The sequence below is a fragment of the Halichoerus grypus genome, chromosome 7 (genome assembly GCF_964656455.1).
Source record: "Halichoerus grypus chromosome 7, mHalGry1.hap1.1, whole genome shotgun sequence".
In the NCBI taxonomy this organism is placed as follows: Eukaryota; Metazoa; Chordata; class Mammalia; order Carnivora; family Phocidae; genus Halichoerus; species Halichoerus grypus.
In genome coordinates, this window is record NC_135718.1 from 109108115 (window position 1) to 109127595 (window position 19481).

Here is a 19481-nt window from a genome sequence, read left to right on the forward strand (position 1 = left end):
GAATGGGAGAAGATATTTGCGAATGACATATCAGATAAAGGGCTAGTATCCAAAATCTATAAAGAACTTCTTAAACTCAACACCCAAAGAACAAATGATCCAATCAAGAAATGGGCAGAAGACATGAACAGACATTTTTCCAAAGGAGACATCCAAATGGCCAACAGACACATGAAAAAGTGCTCAATATCACTCGGCATCAGGGAAGTTCAAATCAAATCCTCCATGAGATACCACCTCACACCAGTCAGAATGGCTAAAATTAACAAGTCAGGAAACAACAGATGTTGGCAGGGATGCGGAGAAAGGGGAACCCTCCTACACTGTTGGTGGGAGTGCAAGCTGGTGCAGCCACTCTGGAAAACAGTGTGGAGGTTCCTCAAAAAGTTGAAAATGGAGCTACCATACGATCCAGCAATTGCACTACTGGGTATTTACCCCGAAGATACAAATGTAGGGATCCGAAGGGGTACATGAACCCCGATGTTTATAGCAGCAATGTCCACAATAGCCAAACTGTGGAAAGAGCCAAGATGTCCATCAACAGATGAATGGATAAAGAAGATGTGGTGTGTATACATACAATGGAATATTATGCAGCCATCAAAAGGAATGAAATTTTGCCATTTGCAACGATGTGGATGGAACTGGAGGATATTATGCTGAGCGAAATAAGTCAATCAGAGAAAGACATGTATCATATGACCTCACTGATATGAGGAATTCTTAATCTCAGGAAACAAACTGAGGGTTGCTGGAGTGGTGGGGCTTGGGAGGGATGGGGTGGTTGGGTGATAGACATTGGGTAGGGTATGTACTATGGTGAGTGGTGTGAATGTGTTAAGACTGTTGAATCACAGACCTGTACCTCTGAAACAAATAATACATTATATGTTAAAAAAAAAAAAAAGATAAAAAGAAGATAGCAGGAGGGGAAGAATGAAGAGGGGAAAATCCGAGGGGGAGACAAACCATGAGAGACTATGGACTCTGAAAAACAAACTGAGGGTTCTAGAGGGGAGGGGGGTGGGGGGATGGGTTAGCCTGGTGATGGGTATTAAAGAGGGCATGTTCTGCATGGAGCACTGGGTGTTATACGCAAACAATGAATCATGGAACACTACATCAAAAACTAACGATGTAATGTATGGTGATTAACGTAACATAATAAAAAAGATAAAAAAATAAAATGAGGAAATCAGAGAGGGAGACAAAGCATAAGAGACTCTTAATCATCGGAAACAAACTGAGGGTTGCTGGAGAGGAGGGGGTCGGGGAATGGGGTAACTGGGTGATGGACATTATGGAGGGCCGGGGATGAAATGAGTACTGGGTGTTATATAAGACTGATGAATCACTGAACTCTACTTCTGAAACTAATAATATGCTATATGTTAACTGAATTTAAATAAAATAAAAATAAATATTTCAATAACAGTAAAAATAAATAAATGAATATTTCAATGATGGTAAAAATAAATAAATAAAACATCTGCTCCCAACAATTATGTTTAGATCACCTGTGAAAACTTCAGAAGACATTAAACAAAGCCAGTTATTACTCTGTTGTTTTTGCTGACACATTTTGTAACAGGAATAACCTGAAATTATTTGATTAGTATACCCGGGTAGGATAAAAGTATTATATTTAAGGCTGATAACTCTAAAGATGTGTTTATTTCAATTAAACAAATAACCTTAAATTAGCTTTAAAACCAATTATTTTCCAGATCATATAAATCTGAAATTCATTTGGATTAAGTTTCTATTTTATTATGGAGAATTTTTATGAATACCAGATTTATATAAGCACTTAATTTTCTTTAAGTCAATTAAATAGAGCTCTTTTGCAAATTAATTATGGCAATACCATCTGGAGGTATAAAAATACCCTATCTCTAACACACATCCATGCAAATACATATAGACAAACAGAGATCTTATAGCTTCTGTTTTAAAACAATATAAAACTCACTAGTTTATAAATAACAGAATAAATTAAGTTTACTTGCTCAGATGGCTAAAGTCTTTTACTACTTGTGGAGAAGGCTTCTAAGATTTGTGTCTGTCCCTGGAAGTAATCTTAAGGAGGCTGTGCTAGAGTTTAGGCACAAGAGGCCTTTTAGCTGTTTGGTTTTCAAAAAGGTCTCTTTCCTTTTTTTTCTTCAGTCTCAGGTTGATGGTGGGCTGTGTTTATAGTTCAAAGACATGATAAGATTTATAACATTAAGGGAAAGAGAAAGAATTCAAGTTTGCTCTGTGTAAATCATGTAGAGAAAGGGAAGTTAAAATAAGCAAACAGTGCCAGATTGTGAGAAGGGGATTTTTACATTGGAGGTGGACGTTAATTTTTGTCTTTTTTTTTGACATTAATTTTTGTCTTATATCTAATTTCTGCTCTTTCATGCTGTCACAGGAGTCCCTAAGTGCAGCATTTATATTAGTAAAGGAATTGCTATGGGGAAAGAGTACAGGCAGAGGCCCTATCAGCCTGAGGTTCAAGCCAGCCTCACAGACTGGTGACTGTGACATGATTCTTGTCAAATTGGTGTCTGTTTAGACAAACTTTGCTGTGGGTCTCCTCTGTAAAAACTGGAATAAAATTTTACTTTCCTCATTAGTAGCCTTTCCATTAATAAGACAATTGAGTCCCCTCAATGGAGAATTTCTTTTTTTCTTTCAAATTTTGCCAATTTAAAGGATCCATCATTTAGCCATTGACAAATGGAATCTTATTAAGGCCTTCATGACACAGGTGGTAAGGAGGGTGTGGTGAAAATAGTATCTCTAGTTTCCCATGAAAATACGAGATGCCTCTAGTCACAGACCTGCTAATCCGTGACACCAGGCAGGCGCTCCTGCAATGGGACTTTTCCAATACTAATAAGCAAGGAAGGTTAAGATGACAAAGGTCCCTTATGGGCTGGGACCTCTTATAACAAACCCACCTGAGAGCTGGCATGTCTGGACAAAGAGAGTGCAGCTAGGAAGTTCACATCTTGTAACCCCGGTCTATCTGACCAAGTTGTACCTAGGTAAGTGTACCCTGTGGATGGTGAAGACCAGAGACTATTTATTCTCCCTGGTAATAAAGCCAAGCTCTTAGGACATAGAACAAAATTAAAGGAAAACCTCATCCAGATTTTACATAGAGGACCCCCAGCAAAGTTTGTTTAAACAGACGCTAGTCTGATGAGAACCTTGAACTCATCAGTCTGTGAGGCTGGCTGGAACAGCAGGTTAATGAGGCCTATGTCTGTGTTCTTTCCCCATGGTAATTCCTTTTTATAACAAATGACACAAAAGACAAACAGTGACCATCTCTGGGAAGACATGAATCATTCAAAGCAAGAGTACTTTACCAAATTTACAAAAGTTGCCAAGTACAAGGAACTAGTTCCACAGATATTTTTCTCCTGATGATCTAAATTTAGAGAGGGAAAAAGGATTCTCCCCACTCTTGCTCCATTAGGTTCTACAGGCAGAGAGCTGGCAGAGGTGGGGGGGCGGGGGTTGCTGACGTAATAAGGATTCCTACCTTCTGCTGGCTTTTGTCAGATGTCCCAGGGTCTCTCAGCTGCAGCAGTGTCTAGCCAGGGAAGTTTATCTTGCCATCTACAGCAACTTTTGGAGAGGAAAAATATTTCCCTACATTTCAAGGTTCTTCCAGTTGGTCTAAGAATTAAATTGACATGACACAGATTAACAGAAGAAAAAACAAAGTTTAATTAACTGTGGGCAAAGGCCCAGTATTAAAATTGAGACCTAAATAAATGATAAAGATAGGCAGCCTTTATACTTTTTAGACAAAGAAATAATAAATCTGTGAGGAATTGACTGTAGAAAGAAAGTAGAATTGACAGTAGAAAGACAGTAAGAAAACTTAGTTTGGGAGCTTTAATCAGTAAGGAATTCTAAACAGAATTGGGCTGGAGTAATAAATTAGCAAAAGTAACAAGGTTTTTGGGGGTGGCTGGGTGGCTCAGTTAAGCATCCGACTCTTGATTTCATCTCAGGTCATGATCTCAGGGTCCTGGGGTCAAACCTTGCATCGGGTGGGCACTCATCGAGGAGTCTGCTTAAGATTCTCTCTCTTCCTCTGCCCTCCCCCCCACTCTCTTTCTCAAATAAATCTTAAAAAAAAAAAAGTAACAAGGATTTTTGTTTTTGTTTTTTAAAATATATATAAGCTTCTTCAGCCTTGAATTACAGGTCTGCCGAGGAATGTCATCAAAAAGACATGACCACTGATTGACCTGTGAGCTGAACTGGGCTCTTGGAGGCTCCTTACCCCCGCTTCTGTCCTTGGAATGTGGCTTCCACTTGCCTTTCCTACTCCCAGAGGCTGCTCCAAGAACAGAGCCTTGAGATAGTGATGTGGTGTTGAGAACACCTGTACTGTATATGTGACTGAACCCAATTAAGGCCTAAAAACTTTTAAGATTTGGGTGGCAAGTGTGAGGATCCTTTCCTCTTAATGCTACCCAAGATAAGCCTTGTATGTAAGTGTTCTTTGCTTATTAAAATTGCCACCTACCTACCTGAAAGTGGCCTGCCTCTTTTTTTGGTCTCTCCCTATCCTCTGTGTATGGGGGCTGGTTTCAAAATTGTACCTGGGATGCTCTCAGGAGGGCTATAAACCAACACTGTCTCTGATGTTAAGGATGTCTCTTTACTTCCTGGTTACAAGGAGGGTACCACTGACATGGGTGATTTATTTCCTGCTTTCAGGAGGCAAAGGGAAATCTGGGTGTCCTTCTTGCACTGGCTGTTCCTTAAGTAACCTTAATTCAAAATAATAAGTATGTCAAAGTGGCATAATTTGGGGCAGCCTACTCTTGGTCCCCACATGCACGTTTGTGTAGGTTAGGGCTTGGAAAAAAGCAGATGCCGTGGTCCCCCAAGAAATGACTCAGGAGACCTAGATTCTCTGGACATGACCCAGTTCAGGCCCCTAATTTCCGAGACCTGTGACAGCTCACACATGAGCAGTAGGCACCATCCATCCTTGGTTGCCTGGATACTCCAGTGCTATGGAGCTCCGATGAGTCCCCAACCAAATGCATAGCCTCTAGCGCAGAGAGAGAGAGAGCCCAATCCCACCCCCCCACCCCAAATCATTCTGATATAACAGCTTTAAACTTGCAACAATCAGTTCCCATTTGGATGGGCTGCTCGCTGGGGTCCTGAGTTTACCAATAATCAAGGCTCCCAGGTGTCTATTAGTAACGAATACCCGGACCAGCTCACTAGATCCGGCCCTAGCAAGACAGTCCAGACTCCTCAGTTCTGCCTTCAGGGGGAATATGCACATTTGTGGAGACTCATGTTTGGAATTAGGCAGATGCCAGGTACCCCCAAGAGCCCCTTCCTGTTACCCATCCTTGCCCATCACTGTCCTGCCACAGGTGCCTGGCTTCCAGGATTTATGAGGCTCACACATGTGCAGTGAGAACATGTACACCATCCTTAAGAAAATGGGCCTTCTAAGCCTTAGAGGCTCTGACCATGGGCCCCAACCACCTGCATAACCTCCAGCGTGGAGGAAGCCCACCTTCCAAAACTCCCTCTGAGGCAGCAGCTGCAAATGGGCAACACTCCCCATGTGGACTTGCTGTTTGTTGGGTTTGGGGCTTCCCTCGGAACCAGGACCCCCAGGTGTCTCCTCACGGAGGATACCCTTTCCTGCCCACCTGGCCCCTCCCCTGGCAAGGCAAGTGAAAAACCTCCAGCTCTCTCTTTAGGGGGAATATTCCACAATGGGTAGTTTGGCCTTGCAACCTGGCTGGTACTGTGTATCCCCCAAGAGTCCACTCCTGAGAACCTGCCTCTGGTGACACTTGCCCTGTTTCAGGACCTGGCTGGCCTGACCCGGGCAGTCTGCATAAGCCATACGTATCCTGTCAGTTGCCCTTGGCAGCCAGGGCCCTACAGGCCTGTGCAGCTGGGGCCAAAACAGTACCACCTTGCCTCAAGGGTAGAACGTGCCCACCCCCCCCAAAAAATTGCTGAGGCATCATCTGAAGTTGGCGACAGTCCCCGTCTTCTGGGGTCCCAGACTTCAGCAATGATCAAGGCTCCCTATGAAACTCTGGCCAGGCTCCGAACACCTGCATAGCCTCAGGTGTGGAGGGATCACACCTTTAGAATACAGTTCTGAGCCAACAGCTGCAAATGGGTGATGTCAGTCTTTATGTGGACTTGCTGCCTTAACAGGGTACTGGGATTTTCTAGGAACCGGAACTCCCAGGTGCCTCCAAATGAAGGATATCGTGTCCTACAAAACCGGCCTCTCCCTGGACAGCAACTTAAAAAAACTCCAGCTCTGGGGCGTCTGGGTGGCTCAGTCGTTGAGCGTCTGCCTTCAGCTCGGGTCATGATCTCAGGGTCGTGGGATCGAGTCCCGCATCGGGCTCCCTGCTCAGCGGGGAGCCTGCTTCTCCCTCTCCCACTCTCCCTGCTTGTGTTCACTCTCTCGCTGTGTCTCTGTCAATTAAAAAAAAAACCAAAAACCAAAAAACAACTCCAGCTCTGCCTTTGGTGGGACATATTCCACAATGAGTAGTAGTATTGTCCATTACGCTGACGCCTTGTATCCCTGTAGCCCCCTCCCGTGGCCCAGCCTTACCTGGCATTGTCCTATTCCAGGTCCCTTACTATCCTGACTTGTTCGACTCCTTGTCAGCTCCCTGACAGCTCAAAGCTCACCCCTGGACTGCCGGGGCCCTCCAGGTCTGTCGAGCTCAGGCCATTCCCAAATCACCTGCTAGCCTCCAGGGTGGAGAGAACCCACCCTTCAAAAATCTGTCTATGGATCCACCTTAAACGGACAACTGTCGGTCTCCTTTGGGCTGGCTACCTGATGGGCTTTTTCAATTTTCCAACAATCAAGGCTCATAGGTGTCTCTATGGGACAGTCCCCTAACTATTCCAAGTTGCCCTGCCCTGGCAAGGCAGTCCGGATTCCTCCAGCTCTGCCTTCAGGGGGAATAGGTGCATTTGTGCAGTTTAAGGCTTGGAATTAGGCAAATGCCAGCGACCCGCAAGAGCCCACTCCTCCGAACCAACCTGGACCTACATGATCCTGTTCCGGAATCCTGCTACCCTGACTTGCACCGTTTGTACACGTGCAGTGCAAACCCTGTTAGCAGGACTTGGCCTTCAGGGGGCGCTCCAGACCCGCTGAGCTCCTGCAGGACACCAACCACTGTAATGGCCACAGGGTATAGAGAACACACACACGCTGAAAATATTTTTGAGGCTCCATCTGAAACTGGAGACTGTGAGTCCCCATTTGGACTGGCTGCCTAACGGTATCCTGGGCTTCTCCAGCAATCAAGGCTCCCAAGTGTCTCTTACTGGAGGGTACTCCAACGATTTCACATGGCCCCACCCTGGCTAGGTGGTCCAGATTCCTCTAGCTCTGCGCTCAGGGGGGAATATGCACATTTATGTAGGTTATTAGCATTGGAATTAGCCATAGACCGTGTACCGCCAACAGCCTGCTCCAGGACCTGGCTTCTCCAGACACCTGCCCTGCTACGCTGTCCCGCACGGCTCCCACATGGGCAGTATGCATCCTCTCTGCCCACCAAGTGCAGTTGGAGCCTCCAGGCCTGTGGAGATGGGGCCATTCCCAAACCACCTGCAGAGGGAGCCCACCTATTAAAAATCTTTCTGAGGCAGCAGCTTTAAACAAGGCGCGTCCAATCCCCATTTGGAATGGCCACCAGATGAGGTTCTGGGCATTCTAGTAAACAAGGCTCCCGGGTGTCTCTTAAGTGAAGGATACTCCAGCAGCCCACCAGGCCCTGTCCTGGCAGGGCAGTCTGGACTCTTCCAGCAAAGCTTCAGAAAGAATATGTGCATTTGTGTAGCTTCGGGCTTGAAATCAGGCAGATACTTTTGTATCCCTAATGGCTTGCTCCCAGGACAGGCGTCTCCAGACACTTGCCCGGTTCCAGGTCCCTGCTATTCTGATCTGTGCCGCTTGCAAGTGCAGAGTTGCACCCTGTCAGCCCTCTGAAGGCACCCTGGAGTTCTCGCCTGTGTCCAACCACCCGCATGGCCCCCTGAGTGGGGGGATCCCACTCCTGAAAATCTTTGAGGCGGCAGCTTGAACGGGTGACAATCAGTCCCCATTTGAACTGGCTCAGTGATGGGGTTCCTGGGCAATCGAGGCTTCCAGATGTGTTTATTAAGACACCCTGGCCAGTCTGCAGGGCGGGATGCCAGCAAGGCAGTACAGTGCCCTCCAGCTCTGCCTTCAGGCTAAGACTTGGAGGCAGAGGCAGATGCCAGGTATCCCAAATTGCCTGTCCTGTGACCTGGCCTTTTCCTCTAGCTGCCTTCTTCCAGGCCCCCGACTACCCTGACCTGCCCTAACCTGGGTCTACACATTCCCCATCTTGTCAGCCAGGCCTGGCCTGCACGGTACTCCAGGCCTTTGGAGTTCTGAGAAGGACCCCAACCACAGGAAAGGCCTCAGGGTAGAGGGGGGCCCACATCTGGAAAATCTTTCCGAGTCAGATTTAAACTGATGACAGCCAGTCCCCATTTGACAGGCTGCCTGATGGGGTTTTCTAGCCATCAAGTCCCCCAGGTGTCTCTTACAGCTCTGTCTTCAGAGGGAATAGGTTTCTTTGTGTAGATGAAAGTTTGGAATTAGGCGAAATAGCCCTCTCCTGTGAACCAGGCTTGTCTGATATTGACCTGTTGTAGGACCCGGGTTCCCCTGCTCTACTCCATCCACGCACCTGCGGTCCCCACCCTGTTAACAGGCCTCGGGCTGCAAGGGGCACCCAAGGCCTGTGAAGCTCTGGCAGGACCCCAACCCAGGGTTCAGAGACCCCACACCCTGAAAATATTCTGGAGCTTCAATTTTAAACTGGAATTTTTGGTCTCCAGTTGGATAGGCTGTCCGATGGTATCCTGGGCTCCTCCAGCAGTCAAGGCTTCCAGGTGTCTCCTACTGGAGGGTATCCCTGTAGCCCCTCCTCTCCCCTCCCCCCCCCCACCCGGGAAGGCAGTCCAGATTGCCCCAGCTCTGCTTTCAGGGGGAGTATGAGCTTTTGCAAGGGTTAGGGTTAGGATAACGCAGATGCCTTGCACCCCCCAACAGCTCACTGTTGTGACCAGGCTTCTCCTGACACTCCCTGTTACAGGTCCCCGGCTCCCCTGACTTGTGCGGCACACGCGTGTGCAAGAGGCACCCGTCAGCCGGCCTTGGGCAGCCAGAGCCCTCCAGGCCTCGGGAACTTGGGCCTGTCCCCAGTCACCTGCATAGCTTTCTGGGCGGGTGGAGCCCCCTTCCGAAAATGTTTCTGAGGAGGCAGCTTTAAATAGGCGATAGCCCATATTCAACACGGGCTGCATGATGGGGTCCCTGGCTTCTACAGCCACGAAGGCCCTCAGGTGGGTCTTATCTCGGGTACCCTGGCCAGTCTGCTTCCTCCAGCTCTGCCTTCAGGGGGGAATACGAACATTTGTGTAGGAGAAGGCAGATGCCAGGGACCCCAGCTGGCTTGCTTCTGTGACCCGGCCTCTACCAACAGCTGCCCTCTTCCAGCCCCTGGCTCCCCTGACCCGCGTGGCTTGCGCATGCCCGGGTTGTACCCCTTCCGCCCTCCAAGGGCAGCCAGGGCCGTCTGGGTCTGTGGAGCGGGGGTCTGTCTGGAGTCACCTGCAGAGCCTCCAGCACAACAGAGCCTTCCCCCACCCCCAATCTTTGTGAGGTGGCTGCTTTAAACTGGCTACAGTCCAGTCCCTGTCTGGACCAGCTGCACAAGGGGGTCCCGGATTTACCAGTAATCTAGGCTCCCAGTTGTCTCGGTGTGGGATATCCCAGCAGCCTGGTAGTCCTGTCTTGGCCACGCAGTCCATACACCTCCAGCGTTACCTTCAGGGAGAACAGATGCATTTGCGTGGATTAGGGCTTGGAGTTAGGCAGGTGCCTTACCCCCCCTGTCAGCCTGCTCCTAGGACCAGGCTTCTCCGGACACTTTACCTGCGACAGGTCCCTAGCTCACCCGACCTGTGCAGCACACGCATGCGTAAGCAGGCACCCGTCAGCCAGTCTCGAGCGGATGGGATCTTTCAGGCCTGTGGAGTTCTTTCCTGTCCCCAAATCCCTGCACAGGCTTTTGGGTATATAGAGGGCCCCCCGCCCGAAAGTAGCTTTAAAATGGTGATGGCTCCGGGGTGGCTCAGTCGGTTAAGTGTCTGCCTTCGGCTCAGGCCCTAATCCTAGGGTCCTGGGATCAAGCCCCCCATCGGGCTCCTTGCTCAGTAGAGAGCCTGCTTCTCCCTCTCCCTCTGCTGCTCCCAGCCCCCCCACTTGTGTGCTCATTCTCTGTCAAATAAATAAATAAAATCTAAAAAAGTAAAATAAAATGAAACGGTGATAGTCCAAATTTGGACTGGCTTAATAATGGGGCCCCTGGCTTCTACAGAGATAAGGGTCCTACAAATGTTTTATTGGGGGATACCCCAGCCAGTCTGCTGGGCCAGATGAGGGCAAGGCAGTGTGATTTCCTCTAGCTCTGCCTTCAGAGGGAATATGTGCCTTTTTGTAGGGTGAGGCTAAGAATGAGGTAGACGCCACTCACCCCAAACAGCTTGCTCCTGGGATCAGGTCTCTCCCTACCGCGGGCTTCTTCCAGATCCCTGGCTACCCTCACCTGCGCAGCCTGCACATGCGCATTCCTCACCTTGTCAGCCGGCTTTGGCCTGCAGGGGGCGCTCCAGGCTCACGTAGCTGGGGCAGACACGCAACCACCTGAAAGTAATCAAGGCGGAGGGACTCCACACCGGTAAAATCTTTGAGTCTCCATTTGAAACAAGACTGTCAGTCTCCATCCAGACTGCCCGCCTGATGGGTTCTGGGCTTACCAGTAATCAAGTCTCCCAAGTGTCTCAGTGAAGGATACCTTGTCAGCGCACCAGGCCCTGTCCCGGCCAGGCAGTGCAGACTCCTGCAGATTTATCTTGGGAAGAATACACACATTTGTGTAGGTTGGGGCTTGGAATTGGGCAGGTACCTTGTACTCCCAACAGCTTGCTCCCAGGACCCACTCTCTTTAGACGCTTGCCCTATTTTAGGTCCCTGGTGACACTGAGCTACGTAGCTGGAGATGCAAAGTACAGACCCCCTCAGCCAGCCAAGGGGGCTGGATAGGTCATTCAGTTAGCGCTTGCAAATGTATCTATGCCTTGTCTCCAAGAACCCCGTCACAGACCCCGCCTCTCAGGATCCTCGTGCTGCTGGAGGTCCCTTGCTACCTGAACTGCCCTGCGCGCTCACGGGCCGTTCATCCTCTCCAGCCAGGCTGTGTAGCCGGAGCCAGTCCCATGTGACCGGCTGTAGGTCCAGTACGGAGGGATCCCACCACCCCTGAAGAATCACTGTGAGACCACAGCACACTGGCGACAGTCGCTCCCTGTTCAGACTAGCTGCCTAAAGAGGTTCTGGGATTTTCCAGCACCCAAGACTCCCGGGCTTAGGTGATAGATCCCCTGGCCAGTCTGGCTCTGACTGCCAAGGCTGGCTAGTAACCTCCGGTTCTGCCTTCGGGGGCAATATGTGCGTTTGTGTAGATTAGTGCTCGAAAAGGGGCAGATGCCTTGTGTCCCCAAGATCCTCGTCCTGCGAGCCAGCTTCTAAAGATCAGTGCCCTGGTTTCCCTGAAGTGCGTTGCAAGCACACGTGTGGTTCACACCCAGTCAGCCAGCCTGGGGCAGCTCGGACCTGTGCCTAACAACCTGCATAAACTCCAGTGCTGAGGGGACCCACACCCCAAATCACCCCAAGGTGGCAGCTACACAGGAGTACCAGTGAGCCCCCACGTGGACTTGCCTGACAGGGTCCTGGCTTTGCAGCTGCATGGCGTCCAGATAGCCTTTATTAGAGGCTGTCCCACCCAGTCTGCCTGGCCACCCCCTCGCCAAGCAATTTGGTATTCTCGAGCTCTGCCATCCTGGAACATGGGTATTTGTATAGGTTAGGGCTTGGAATTGGGCATATGTTCCTGCTCCTGTAACCTGGCCCTTCCTGTTCCTTGCTCTGGCCTCCCTGATCCAAGTCCCTGGCTACCCTGAACTCCTCCGCATGCGCATGTGCAGCACGCAGCCCTTTCCCAGGTCTTGGGTGTCCTGTGCCAGGTCTCAACTTCCTGCAGAGCCTGGAGGGTGGAGGGATCCCCCCTCCCCAAGTAGCTCTATGAGGATGCAGCTGCATACTGGGGACAGATAGTCCTCATATTGAGTTGCTGCCTGAGGTGGTCCCAGGATTCACCAAGAACCAGCACTCCCAGGTATCTCTTATTAGAGTATTCCCAGCCTCTCCCTTGCAAGACAGAGTCACCTGGAGCTCTGTCTTCAGGGGGAATATTCCCTATTTAGTAGGTTAGGACTTGCAGTTAGGTATAGGTCTTGTCCCCTAAGAGCTGCTCCTCTGAACTGGTCTTTGCAGACTTAGGCCCTGTTCCAGATCTCTATCTACACTTAAGTGCAGTCTATACCTCTTTAGATGCCTTGGGCAGCATGGCCCCTCCTGGCCTGTGCACCTAGGGCCCAGACCCAACCACCTACATTGCATCTAGTGTTGAGGGAGCTCACATCTGGAAGATTATTCTGAGGCAGCATCTCAAATTTGGTGACAGTAGGTCCCATTTGGACTTGCTGCCTTATGGGTACCCAGTTTCTTCCAGGAACCAGGGCTCCCAAGGTGTCTCTCACTGCAGTCTCTCCCCGTGTACCACCAAATGAGGTTTTAAGTGCCAATATGTGTGTGTTCAGAGTGAGAAGGTCCTTTGTGTAGGTGCAGGCTCGGACGCTGAGAGATGCGTATTTTCCCCCACAAGAGTCCATTATAGTGACAAAGACTATTAGGCTTACTCATTCATACCCTCCACATACTTCAATGATACCAGGGGAACAGATGGAAACTAGAATCTCCTATTCTCCTGCCCAAGTCATGTCACTAACTTAAAACACTCAACTCTTCTCAAAAAGAATTATGAGGAGGGACTGGCTGATGGAGTGATCAGTAAATCTAAAGGCAAGGAGTTATGAGATGGACTAATGCAGACTGGGGAGCTGAATGTAGATTGCAGGAAGGATAGGAGTGTGATGGAGTAAGGCTAAATATGTAGGTAGAAATCAGACAGTCCCAAGATCTAGGTGTCTCTTCAGTGTTTTGACTACATTCCTGGGTTGAATGAGGAAGCGCTGAACAATTTTCAATGGGAGAATGACAATCATATTTGCATTTGCCTTTTTAAAGGAGGCTCTGATATCAGTATGAAGGCTGGATTGGGGGATGATGAAACTCACTTTAGTGAGACTTGTAAGGACACTGAGCCTCTGGCCTCCTGTGCTCTAGTCAACCGAGAGTATTCTAATGTGGCTTCTCTCAGAGACTTTTCCTTTTTTTCTAGGGGTGTTTTTGTTTGATATAAGTATAGGATTGTTCTATTAACCTTATTCCATTATGGTTTCCTAGACTGATTAATGTAACCACTATTTCCTTGATGCTTTACAATGTTTAGTATAGCACTTTGCCTCTAGTAAGTGTAACATAAATACTAATACCTAAGCCACAAATTAATTAAACAAGAGCTTAGCTGATGACAATCAGAAACTTGGCCTGGGATGGGTTTGCTGTTTCTTTGGTGGAAACATAGAACATAATGCTGTTCTAGAGGCACAGTGGTGGAAGCAGAGAGGGTCGTGCTTAACTCTGTGAAGGGGAGTTTGAGGCTTCACTGAGAAGGATATTTCCACTGGATCTAGAAGAAACATCCAGAAGAAAAAAAGTTGTACAAAGGAACTGTTAATGAGAAAAATGCAATTAATGATCAGAGCATGAGAAAGCACCTCTGAAGTTCAGCTGGAATGGGGGGGCAGGGGGAAAGAGTGGTGGGAAATCAGGCTAAAAGTTTGTGTGGCTATGGATGGGAAGAGCCTCATAAGCCATGCTACATTTAGCTTCTTTTTTCAATATTATTTTAAATATCGAGTCATTATATTTACCATCTGCTTTGTATCTTCACTCAGCATAGTGTGGAGGAATAGAGGAAATGAGCTCAGGCTAACACATTAGAGAAAGGGATTGTTATTAAGGTTCCTATGTTAGGGGGCGCCTGGGTGGCTCAGTCGTTAATCGTCTGCCTTCTGCTCTGCTCACGATCCCAGAGTCCTGGGATCGAGCCCCGATCGGGCTCCCTGCTCGGCGGGAAGCCTGCTTCTCCCTCTCCCACTCCCCCTACTTGTGTTCCTGCTCTTGCTATCTCTCTCTCTGTCAAATAAATAAATAAAATCTTTAAAAAAAAAAAAAAAGGTTGCTATGTTAGGAGGTATAGACAGTAATGTCCATGATGGGTTTCAGCACATGGTAGTGGTTAGAACTTGGCCTAAAATCTCTCTCTCCAGCCAGTTACCTGGCCTAAAATTTCAGCATCTAGATTCGTTTTCAGAGATGAATAAGCATCCTAATTAAAATGCAAACAGGGCTACAGAATTATATACTCTGAGTTGGAAAGCACCATCTAGACTATCCCCCACTACACACCCTAGCAATTCATGTTCTGTGAATAGGTGAATAACTCCAGTGACAAGGAATTTATTCACATCAGGAATTTTATTCCATTTTTTTGAACAATATAACTGGTAGAAACTCTTTCCCTCTTTGCAGCTGCACAGTATCTAATTCCTCTTACACAAGAAACCTAGTAGTGGTTTTCCACTCCTTCGCCAATTCTAATCAACTGGTATGACTGATCTGGGGCAGTACCCAGCAGGAATTTCAAACTTCCTCAGGAAGATTCATCAGGAAGAAGGATGATTCAATGGCTATGTCTGTTAAGTATTCTGGAAGGGAGAGTGGCAACTTATAGGATTTATATTTTCATTCCAAACTGAGATTATTGGAAGCCAATAGCTTTAAACAGCTCGACTGCCTATGTGTTAAGTGGTTCCCAAATAAACACCTAGTATATAGAAGAATCTGAATAAATGTCCTATCAGTGGATTCAAGACATGGTTTCTAACCACCCCCACCACGCCCTCGCTCTCAAGTCATTCTTCCTCAGATGTTCTAGATAAAGTCTACCCTAAAATCTTGATGTCGTATTTCTCCTTTTCCACTGCACTATTGGTTTATTGGATTTCAGTACAGGGTTCTCCATTTATTTCCATTAAATTTCATCTGATTAGACTTAACTTGTTGCAACATATAAAAAAATTTACTTGTCAAAATAGTCTAAGGATTTAGGGCTTCATAAACTTAATACAAATCAGTGGATTGATGTCAAAACAAATCCTAAAGTGGTATTAAAATCTATTGAGGGAGGAGCACCTGGGTAGTGTAGTTGGCTAAGCGGCCAACTGTTGGTTTCAGCTCAGGTCATGACCTCAGGGTCCTGGGATTGAGACCCCGCCCCCTCAGGCTCTGCACTTAGCAGGGAGCCTGGTTGGGATTCTCTCTCCCCTCTCCCTCTGCCCCCAACCCTGCACTCTCTTTCTCTCTCTCTTATATAAATCAATCAATCTTTTTTTTTCCCCCAGATTTTATTTATTTGAGAGAGACAAGCAGGGGGAGTGGGAGAGGGAGAGGCAGGCTCCCTGCTGAGCCGGACTCGAGGCTTGATCCCAGGACCCCAGGATCACAACCTGAGCCAAAGGCAGCCGCTTAACCGACTAAGCCACCCAGGTGCCCCATAAACAAACAAATCTTAAAAAAAAAAAGTATTGAGGGATACAGAATCCACAGGAGGTGTTTAGCTTATTGTAGAGAAATCACTTGTCTCCTAAATCCTATTTGAAATTCTACTTATCTTTTAAGGATTCATCTAAATGCCAATTCTTGAAAATTTCCCTAATTACCCCATTATCCCACTTCTAATGAATCATCCTCACAGCAATTTGTATATACATAATTTTTGGCATTTTACAGGTGTTATTTTATTTCTTTCTTACTAGTTTGTAAACTCTGAAACAATCCAGTCTTATGCATTTTGGTATCTATCTAGGTTAGGGTCTCTAGAAAAAGAGACTGAGATGAAGGTTCTTGTGTAAGTAATATGTTGAAGGAGTACTCTTAGATGAACAATAAAGAAGAGAAGCTAGACAAAAAAATGGGTTTAACTGTTGTCTTACCTCAGCCTGATCTCGGGAAGAACTTTGGGCAGGAAAAGCGTCAGAGAATCAGCCCATCTTGAGGTAAGGCAGGCTTTCGTAGCCCTATATCAGTTAGTCACTGGTTGCAGCCTTCCTCCAGGAGGAAGTCCTAACAGTGCAAGCACATCCCCTCAGCTGAAGGCAATTCTTAGAAGGCTGCAAGCTATGGGTTTTTAGAAGCCAATACTCACAGCCACTGGGGGATGGGTGCCCTGAGCAGGCAAAGAGGATCTGGGCCACCACCAACAGTGCCTGTTACAGTTTCTCTTCAGAACCAAGCATGGCATCTTCCACATACTGGGACACAATAAATGTCTACTGATCTGCACTTTTAAAGTGTTCAACCAAAAGAACAACTCTTCTATTCAACAAGACTTTTCTTATTCGCTACTGCTGATTTTGCTTTTCTGTTTATGCAGCCAATGGTGGCATTAATTGGATTTGTCATTTGGTATTAAAGTAATGGAAGGAATAAAAAAATCATTAGGATGTCATAAAACTCTATTCCTTAAAATATTCACTGAAAACAATTTTATAGAATTTTTAGCCTATGATTTACTTCTTTGGCTTTTATTCAATATAGATAAGTAGAATTTGCATTCATCAGCTATAAGAAGAATTAAAAGAAGAAAATGTGGATATGATAAGGGAGCCACTCATGTAAACCTCTTTTTTTTTTTAAAAAAGATTTTATTTATTTATTTGAGAGAAAGTGAGTGAGAGAGCATGAGCTGGGGTGGGGGTAGGGGCAGAGGGAGAAGCAGACTCTCTGCTGAGCAGGGAGCTGGACGCGGCGCTCGATCCCAGGACCCTGGGATCATGACCTGAGCCAAAGGCAGATGCTTAACCTACTCAGCCACCCAGGCACCCCAACATGTAAACCTCTTTAATTATTCGAGAATCTTTAATTATTTGAGAATAATTATTTGAGAAATAATCATATTTAATTATTTGAGAACCTACTGCCAGACCTTTAGGTAATTTTAACTGTCTGAAACAGTGTTAAGATTACAGAAAAGTTGCAGGTAGAATTTGAAGAGATTTTTTTTCTTTTGTGAGCCATTTGAAAGTATGTTGCCAACATAATGGCTTATCACCTTGAAAATTTTAATGTGTATTTACTAGAAATAAGGATAATCTGCTATATAATCACAGTACAACAATCAAAACCAGGATATTAATATTGATACATTACTATGATCAAATTCTCAGAACCCATTCATGTTCCAATAATTATCCTGATGACATCCTTCGTAACGATAAGAATTCAGGTCAGAATCACAGATTGTCTTCAGCTGTCATGTCTCTTTAGCCTTCTTCAGTCCAGAACAGTTCCTTAATCTTTCCTTGATTTTCCTGATCTTAATAATTTTGGACTATTACAGACAATTATGCTTGCAATTTCTCTCAATTTGGGCTTTCCTGATATTTACTCATGAACAGATTCAGATGATGTGTCTTTGTGAAACTATCATGTGAGCAATGCTGTACCTTTCCTGTTGCATCCTATTAGGTATGCAAGATTTCAATTTGTCTGATTACTGATGATAATTTTGATTATTCTGTAAGGTTTTTCCATGGTAGAGTTACTTTTCACCCCCCTTTGAAATTAATAAGCATTTTATAAAAGGGCATACTTTGAGATGATTTCTTATTTAACTATCAACATATTTATTCATCAAGATAATGGTTTTCTATATTATTCAATGGGATTATTGCATAGCCCACAGATTATGATCTGTTACTATTATTATTTATTGTAATGCTCAATTTTCCCAAATAGAGCCAGTGGGTATCCCTTCAAGCTGGATTCTGTGTCTTTTTTGACATGTCCTTATTATTCCTTGAGTACTTCCTTGCTTTCTGGCAAAATAAAATGGTCTAAGATTAATTTTACACTTTTCTTGTCTCAGCCCCAAAATCAGCCGCTTCTCCAAAAAGCCTAGGTTTGTTATTGTAAATAATAGGATTTAAAGGCCAAGATTGAGTGATATCACCAAGATGGCAACATAGGTTGCTCCTGATTTTGCTCCTCCTCACAAGGACAGCTAGCAACTATTTAAGAACAAGACACCACTGAGAATCCTAGAACATAGGGGTAGTGCTAAAGTACCACCCCCCCCCCACCCATGCACCACAGAGACCAAGAGAGATCACATTAGAAGGGTAAGAGTAGCAGCTACATATGGATTGAATTGCCTCTTCCCCAGACCAGTGCAGCACTCTGCAGAAAGTCTTTCCTTAGCTTCTGGTTCCTTTGGTAGGAAAAGAGAGCCTGGAGACAATCAGCCATAGCTCCCTACCCCCAAGCATTGTGAGTTGCTTTGCAGGAGCCCCTCCTCTGACTTCACACCATAGGGATTACAGGGGAATCTGTGGAGCCAAGAGAGAATAGGATGACATATTCAAATATTGAAAGAGAATAGCTGTCAACCAAGAATTCTATACCCAGTGAAGCTGTCCTTCAGAAACAAAAGAGGGATAAAGACTTTCCCAACCAAAAAAAGCTAAGGGAGTTTATTACCACCAGACCTGTCTTAGAAGAAATGCTGAAGGGAGTTCTTTGAGTGGAAGGAAAAGAATGCTATAATTAACATCATAAAATCATAAAAAGGTAGTGTAAATCTCACTGGTAATGGTAAATATATAGTCATAGTTAGATTCTGCAATAGGGTAATAGTGGTGCATAATTCACTTAAGACTCTAGTTTAGAAGTTAAAAAAAAAAGAAAAATAAATAACCATAGTAGTAAAAATAACCATAACTACAACAATCTGTTACACAATAAAACAAACAAACAAACAAACAAAAAACAAAAAAACACATGTAAATTGTAACAGAAGTAACCTAAAATGTGAGGGGGAGGATAAGTAAAAGTGTAAAGTTTATGAATTCTTTTGAAGTTCAGTTGAAATAGGGTGTTATCAGTTTACAATATTTTCTGTAAGCCTCATGATAACCACAAAGGAAAATCCTATGGTAATTACACATCCAAAACCCACAATTAACAAATCAAAGCACACCAATACCAAAAGACATCAAAACACAAAAAAAGATGACAGGACAAGAAACAAGGAACAATGTATCTACAAAACAACCAGAAAACAATAAAATGGCAATAGTAAGTCCTTAACTATCAATAATGACTTTAAACATAAACTGATTAAATTCTCCAATCTAAAGACACAGAGTGGCTGAATGTATTAAAAAAAAAAAAAAACAATATCCCCAATATGTTGACTACTAGAGACTCACATTAGCCTTAAAGACACACATAAACTGAGAGTGAAGGGATGGTAACAATA